The 7,561-nt window shown below is 48.7% G+C and overlaps 1 long non-coding RNA gene and 1 other non-coding gene across 3 annotated transcripts; one reads left to right on the top strand and one right to left on the bottom strand.

Moving 5' to 3' along the window:
• Positions 1-1,907: 1,907 nt before the first annotated feature.
• Positions 1,908-1,980, bottom strand: TRNAV-UAC (transfer RNA valine (anticodon UAC)). Its single transcript has one exon. It is a non-coding gene; the product is annotated as a tRNA-Val (tRNA).
• A 218-nt stretch (positions 1,981-2,198) lies between these two features.
• Positions 2,199-6,349, top strand: LOC114223579 (uncharacterized). Of its 2 annotated transcripts, none has more exons than XR_015769488.1 (3): positions 2,199-3,272; positions 3,629-3,990; positions 6,147-6,349. It is a non-coding gene; the product is annotated as an uncharacterized LOC114223579 (long non-coding RNA). The 2 variants fall into 2 exon arrangements; XR_003612182.2 differs by lacking the exon at positions 6,147-6,349 and adding an exon at positions 4,416-4,740.
• Positions 6,350-7,561: the final 1,212 nt, after the last annotated feature.

Here is a 7,561-nt window from a genome sequence, read left to right as displayed (position 1 = left end):
ACTGAGGTTGGTTTAGCAAAGGAAGATACTGGTTTTACGCTATCTTTATTTATTTATTTATTTATTTATTTATTTATTTATTTATTTATTTTAAGATGCATTTATTTATTTTGAGAGAGAGAGTGAGCTAGCAGGGGGAGAGAGAATCCCAAGCGGACTCTCCACTGAGCAGGGAGCCAGACGTGGGGCTCGATCCCACAACCTGAGATCGTGACCTGAGTGGGAACCGGGAGTTGGTTGCTCAACCGACTGAGCCACCCCAGGCGCCCCTAGGGTATCTTTAAATCTAAGAGAAGGCAGTGGAGGGCAAGAGAAACTACAATCAGAAGACCCAGGTGTTAATCCTTTCTTTGCCATCGTCTTCTCGCGGGTGACCTTGAGCAATTTCCTGCCAAATCAACACTAACATTGTCAAATTCTATGAAAGGGACATGGATTTCCTTCTTGGAAAGCAACTTGGCATCATGTTCATACCTATTCACTCAGGAAAATACTCAGTTTGGGAGGGGGAGATGGTTACACACAAAGACGTACCTTGCTTTGTTATTTATAATAACAAAAAAATAGGAAACAGTCTACACGGCCAAGGTCAGGGGGTTCAATGTAGCAGGTAGAGTTAAGAGCACTGATTCCCATGCCAGACTGGGTGCAAATCTCAGCTCAACCTCTTGTCATGTGACCTTAGGCAAGTTACTTGAGGTCTCTGTGCCTCAACTTTCTCATCTATAAGATGATGATAATAATGCCTACTTCATAGAGTTAGTTTGAGGTTCAAGTGGGGCAATTACATATATACTTAAAACAGTGCTAGACATAATTAGTTATTATTATTATACAGCCATTAATAATAAAGTTGATGGGTGAAAAGGGGAGTTGTTTAATGAGTAGAGTTTCAGTTTTGCAAGATGAAAAAGTTCTGGAGATCTTTTTCACAACAATGTGAATATATTTAGCATTACAGAATTGTGCACTTAAACATGGTTAAGATGATAAAAAATAAAACAAGTTAATGAAACGATTGTGATAATAGGGACAACCGTGTGTTATACTCTTGATTTAGAAAAGGATGCAAACGTACACATTGTATGAGCCAAACAATGTGGAAAAATGCAGAGAAAAATACCGAGTTTCCCCTTTCCTTTTTGGTTTTGGGCCACCACGATTCCACCACAGCCCCCAGGGTCCCAGACACCTTCCCTTCATTTCTCTTGGCAAAGATGAAAAAGGCCAGTCTAAAAAGATAATAATGACCGACCCCCGAAAGTGTAATGAACTATAAGGAGGAACAAAAAGGAGCCAGAGAAACGCTTAGTCATTTAGTCAGTATCTATTGGGTGTCTACAACCCCGACATTTACTCTATACCGTGTATGGATTCGTCATTACACAGAGGAAGGTCTATTCAACAAACCCTACTGCTGTATTGAAAAGTAAAGGACTATTTTACCCCTGCTCTGCATTTTAGAGTTTAATGAAAAATTAACCCTTTAATAATAATAATAATAATAAACCTGTAATAATTCAACCGCAGTCAAAGCGCTTTTGCATTGCCATATTTCAGTTGGAGGCTTTGGGGCCAGGCGGTCTTGCTTCCTAGGAGCTCCGGATTTTCCCAGGCCGCCTGGGCCCGGGCGGGGACGTCCTCAGGACTACACGACCAGGCACACACCTCTGCGGTTGCTGATGGAAGCACAGGCTATTTGTCATTATGCTTCTGTGATAAAAACATATCCCCCCCCAAAAAAAAATTAAAAATTAAGAAAAAATTTTAAATGTCCCCAAATAGAAAAGTAAAACAAATATTATCTTTTAAAGGAGTAAGAAAAGAACTTTGTCTTGCTTTCCGTTCTTTTGCCTGTGCCCTCAAATGTTAAATAAAAGTGGAAGAGAAAAGGAACTTCGCACCTCTGGTTCCACTGGGGCTCGAACCCAGGACCTTCTGCGTGTAAAGCAGACGTGATAACCACTACACTATGGAACCTCCGCGTTACGACATTGCCGTCATTAGCGTATTCATAGTCTCACGTCCGAAACAGCGCCTCCACTCAAAACCCGCCTCTCGGCCGTAGCTCCGCCTCCGCCGTGGCTCCGCCCCACCTGCAAGATAGGGTGTTCGCGGCCAAGTCCCCGGCTCCGCCTGTGGCGTTTGGGCTGCTCGCGTAACCTGCCCGCCATGTTCGTCACCTCTGTGACCAGGGCGAGGCCGGGGCTGGGGTTTCCCGCCTGAGAGCCGCCCCGCTAATCACCCGTCCCAAACTTTCTGTCAGCTGCGAAGCCGGCGGGACCCGCCCAGAGGGCGGGCGGAAGCGAACCGTGCCGCGGCCACGACCGCTCTAGGCAGCTTCCTTCGGCTCGGGAGGGAGCCGCGCTTTCCCCGTTTATCCCTGGGCACCCTGAGCCGCTGCCGGCAGCCCTGGGGGGGCCTTGAGTCCGGAGCAGGGCGGACAGGAGCGCCACTTGGAGCCAAAGATTCAGGCAGCGCGGGGTTTGGGTGTGGGCTGGGGGTCACTGTTCATTTTGGCATTTCTGTTGTCAGGGTTGGAAGAGGCCGCTGGTTAGTGGGCCCCTTGCCCGAGGGTGTAGGCTCCTAAAGCTCCCCTGACGTTTTCACCGCGTTCCTCCGAAGCCCCCACCCCCGCCCACGGGGGCTGAAAGTCGCAGGACTTTTGATGGCCCTTATGTGTCTGGGGTGGGGATGGGAGGGCCCGTGTAGACGAGCCACCCGTTTACGCCTGGGGGTGATGAAGCGGGACCCGCCGCAAGATTTGAGGGGCCCAGTGCAAAATGAAAATGCCAGGTTCCTTGCTCATGAGTTATTAGGAACTCCAAAACGGTGAAAAGCAGAGCATTAAACCCAGCGCCGGCCCCTGCGACCCCACAGGTCGTGGCCCGTGAACCTGTCGCTGTGCTTCCGGGACTGTGGGCCCCGAACAGATGCTGGAACCCTCCATTACGAAGGGCTCCCTGTGTGGTCTCGCTTTTTAGTTTTCCTTGTTATTGCCGTTTGCCCTCCCCAGTGCTTTTGGATGGATCTTCGTCACCGTCCTAGGATTGCTCACCATCCTCAAGCTTGAAAACCCACTGAAGGTCAGGCATCTTTAAGTGCTGAGTTGAACAGTGCATTTCATAGGCACTGAAGGCTGGGTGGGGCTGGCTTTTTCCCTGGCGTCTTCCTCTGAAGCTGGCAGAATGATGGAGAGATGGTACTGACTGTATGAAAGCAACCCCTTCAGCCAATTCCTGTCTTCCTGGGAAGACCCCTGGAAGAAACAGGTGGGTGGAAGGCACACTAATCTGGGGGGCATAATCTGGATTCTAGCCCTGCCCTGGTTACTCATTAGCTATGTGCTCTTCAGTTCACCTCCCAAGCCTCAGTGTCCTCCTTTGTGAAATGCATGGGTTGGACTAGATACCCCCACTTCCCCTCTGGGTCTAAATGTTATCCCTCCTTTCCAGGTGGGCAAATGAAGTCAGTTACCTGCCATGTATGTTTTCCATAGGAATAGAGGCAGGCCTGCAGCTAGTGCTTGGGTTCTCTACTACCAGGCTTCCTACCTCCTACTGAGCTCCCTGTAATATTCATCATGGGGCCCGTTGCAGAATGCCTTTTCGTTGATACCTTTCTCCAGGCCTCTTGAGCACTTGATGCAGATGACCACGAGTGGATAGCCATCAGCAGGAGGATGGATTCATGAAAGCTCAGCATTTCCTGCTAATCCATGAACCATAATGACTCCCAGGATGCCCTATGATAAGTATATCCCACCTGTTTCCAAACCTCTGTCAGTGCAGAACAAGGCTGCCGCGAATTAGGCCTGAAATTACACTCACAGTTGTGTTTTGGTTTTTCTCTAGGGAATGCTTTGCTGGTCTTCCAGCTTTCTGTCTGCCCTTGCTCTAAAGGATGGGTTCTCCGAGTGCAAGCTTTGGCCAAGTTCCCACACATACTCCATGTAGAAAAGAAGCTGGTGCCCCCTCTGCTGCATGCCACGTAGGTTTCTGCCTTTAGTGAAAAACGCTTGTGCCTTTTTTCCATTCTGACAAGGAGGGAGACTTTCGTTCCACTTCCCTGCTGCCCTCAAAGTGTAGGCACAATCTCTATTGTTAGTAAAGTACAAGATGGTTTACAAAGCACTTTCACATACACTCCTATGAGGTAGCCATGCTAAGTTTGACTATCTTCATTTTTCGGCTGAGGCAGTTAAAGCCGATGAGTCTGAATGCCTTGCCTGAGACCATTCTGCTTATACTCAAGTCTTCTGATACCTAAGTGATTTCAGGAGGCCCATGTCCACAAAGGCTACATGTTGTTCCCATAAGAGTGCCCTTGGTTTCTTGTAACATTTCATATGCACTCAGGGAGGAAATGGATACCTTTTATTTTTTCCTTTGTAATTTTATTTCATTTTTTTAAAGATTTATTTATTTGAGAGAGAGACTCTTGAGCCGACTCCCTGCAGCGCGTGGAGCCTAAAGCAGGGCTTGATTCCATGACCCTCAGAGGGTGACCTGAACACGGGGCTGGATCCCAAGACCCTGAGATCATGACGGAGCCAACACCAAGAGTCAGGCGCTCAACCGACTGAGCCACCCAGGTGTCCCTCCTTTGTAATTTTAAGATGAAGTCCTCAAAAGCAGGAAACAAAAGCCTGCCCGGAAACAACTTTGACCTTGGAAGTGTCAGCATCATGGATAGCCTTTCAGATGGCCACAGTTTTGCCTGGTACTTCGGGCAATTCAGTCAGATGTGTGAGGCTGTCCCCCCCCCCCCACCCCCCGGTATGCCCATAAGCATCTGAACAACTGTAAGTCAAATCCATCAACAAACTAGTAAATAAGGACTAGAAGTCACTTCAAACTTTTGAGTCTCCTGATTTCTCGGATGTTTGGTTTGGCTTCCCCAGCGGATGGCTTCACTGATGGAGAGCAACTCAACCAAGGAAACCGTGGCCCCAAACACTGAGCTGACTTAGGAAGCTCCGTTTATCTGATTACATTTAGAAATGGTTATACTCTGTCTTTCAGCATCATGCTCCAGTATTTACTAAGACAATGTCATTACCTTAGTATGTCAGCTCACCTTAATTTCCTCCCTTTTGCAGCTCATCATGTTCGAAACATTTGAAAGTAACCTATTGGAATGGATATTTGATATTTGTTGCTCTTTGCCCATCTACCCTTTCATAGTCATCTATATCCCTCTGTCTTCTTACCCGGCTCAACTTCTGTGGTCATTTGTATCACTCGTTTGCCCTTTTGTTGCTTGTACTTGTTGGCAAAACCACAGTCTGTAAAGTCCAACTCTCTCCATACTCTGCACTTGTATATGGCCCCAAGAGGAACACATATCCAGGTCAACTGATTTCACACTAAATTCTTGACTCCGTACCTCAAGTGAACGCTTAACGTAGCCTAGAATCGCGTCTACTTCCCCGTCCATTCATTCTCCTCTTCTAAAGGACAGTTTCATATCTTCTCTCCCTGAACTTCCTGTACCTCCTTCCCAGTCTCACAGCTGATGAACCTGTTTCTTTTTTCAATAAAGAGTTGGAAGCAATGAGAAGAGAGCTTCCACAAGTCCCCACCACCTCTGCCCACCCGCCGGCATCTGTGCCATCATAGATCGAGACCAGGCCTCTTCCTCTAGATCAGGGCTTCTCAGCAGCTGTGTTGACATTTGGGACTGAGTAACTCTTGGTCAGGGGGGTCGTTCTGTGCATGGTAGGATGCGTCACAGCATCCCCGGCCTCTACCCACTCGATGCCCCAGCACCCCTCCCCCCAGTTGTGACCACCCAAAATGTCCCCTGGTGGGGGGGGCGAAATCTTGGGGGCCATTTGGTAATGTGTGCAGACACTTTTGGTTGTCACAGCATGGGTGCAGGGGTTGGTGTGCTGCTGACATCTAGGGGGTAGGGACCGGGGATGCTGTGAAACATCCCGCCAAGCGCACAACAGGCCCCCACGGCAAAGCTTACCCAGTCCCAAATGTCCATAGTGCTGTAGCTGAGAAGTCTGGTCCGAGATGAACTGTCTGCATTCCTGTCAAAATCCAGCCCGCCACCTGCTCTTGCCTCCTCCTGGAAATCACTCTAGCAAGTCTCCTTTCTCCTACATCATTGTTTACCTTCTCTGTTCTCTCCTTCAGATGAGCCTAGAAGCATGCTGCAATCTCAGCATTAAAAAGAACTCTTGAGGGGCGCCTGGGTGGCTCAGATGGTTAAGCGTCTGCCTTCAGCTCGGGTCATGATCCCAGGGTCCTGGGATCGAGCCCCGCATCGGGCTCCCTGCTCCACAGGAAGCCTGCTTGTCCCTCTCCCACTCCCCCTGCTTGTGTTCCCTCTCTCGCCGTCTCAGTCTGTCAAATAAATAAATAAATTCTGAAAAAAAAACAATAAAAAAAAAAAGAACTCTTGATCCCCTTTGTGCCTCTAGCTAGTCTGATTTGTTTGCTCTTCTTTGCAGCAGAACTCCTAGAAAGATGTGTGTCCATAGGCACTGTCTCCGATTCCTCTCCTTTTGGAAGCACTTTGCCCTCCTGGCTTTTAGGACCCCGTCCTCTCCTGATTTTTGTTTCCCACTGTGGGAGTCACCGCTTCTCAGTCACCTTTGCACATGGACTTCTTCTTTATTCATTCCCACCCCCTGGACGACCTCATTCATTTGGATGGCTTGAAATACCACCTATAACCTCATGGAGCCTTTCCTCCCAAACTCCGAATCTGCCTGCTCCACATGTCCATTTAGATGTGTGTCCAGTAGGCATCTCCAACCTGTCAGAGCTGCAGCGAAGCTCCTGCCATCCACCTTCAATCTGCTCCCCTCTCTCTTCCTTCTGTCACATCACAACAGCTTCATCTTTCCACCCACTGAGGCCCAAAACTTTGAATTAGACTTGGTTCTTCTTTTCCTCATACCCTGAATCTAATCCTACTAGCAAGTCCTATTGGCTTCCCCTTCAGGATCTATGGAGAATCCGATCCATCGCTTTCCGTGTTTCCTCTGCTACCACACCAATCAAGGCCATCATCCCATTTGGCCTGGGTCATTGCCAAACACCTCATATCCCGGCCTCCCAGCTTCTGCCCTTTTCTCCCTATGGACTATTCTCTGCCCAGGAGCCAGAGTGACCCTTTTAAAAGGTGAGTTGGATCGTCTCACTCCTGTGCTCAGAACCCTCCAATAGCTCCTCACCGTAGCCAGAGTGAAAGCCAAGGCCATACAGTGGCCTGCCAGGCCCTGCGTGATGTGCCTTCTCCCTCGTCCATTACCTCTCGGATTATATATCCTATTACTTTGCCTTTTCTTTTACGGTATACTCCGGCCACACTTGCCTGCTTGCTGTTCTTCAAACACACTGGGCCTCTTCTGCCTTGGGGTCTTTGTACCTGCTGTTCTCTCAGCCTTGAATGCTCTTTCCCTAGGCCATCCCATTGCTCGCTCTCGCACTTTGCTCAGGTATTTGCCCAAATATCTTGTCAGCAAGGCCTCTCCTGACTGCCCTATTTACCATTACTCTCCCCCCCACACACACACTGGAAATGCAGTATACCCCTTTCCCGC

The sequence above is a fragment of the Eumetopias jubatus genome, unplaced genomic scaffold, assembly GCF_037043125.1.
Source record: "Eumetopias jubatus isolate StellerSeaLion01/CBP00866 unplaced genomic scaffold, mEumJub1_p1.0 scaffold_11, whole genome shotgun sequence".
In the NCBI taxonomy this organism is placed as follows: domain Eukaryota; kingdom Metazoa; phylum Chordata; class Mammalia; order Carnivora; family Otariidae; genus Eumetopias; species Eumetopias jubatus.
The sequence above is the reverse complement of the archived record's forward strand: the minus strand, read 5'-3'. Positions and strand labels throughout refer to the sequence as shown.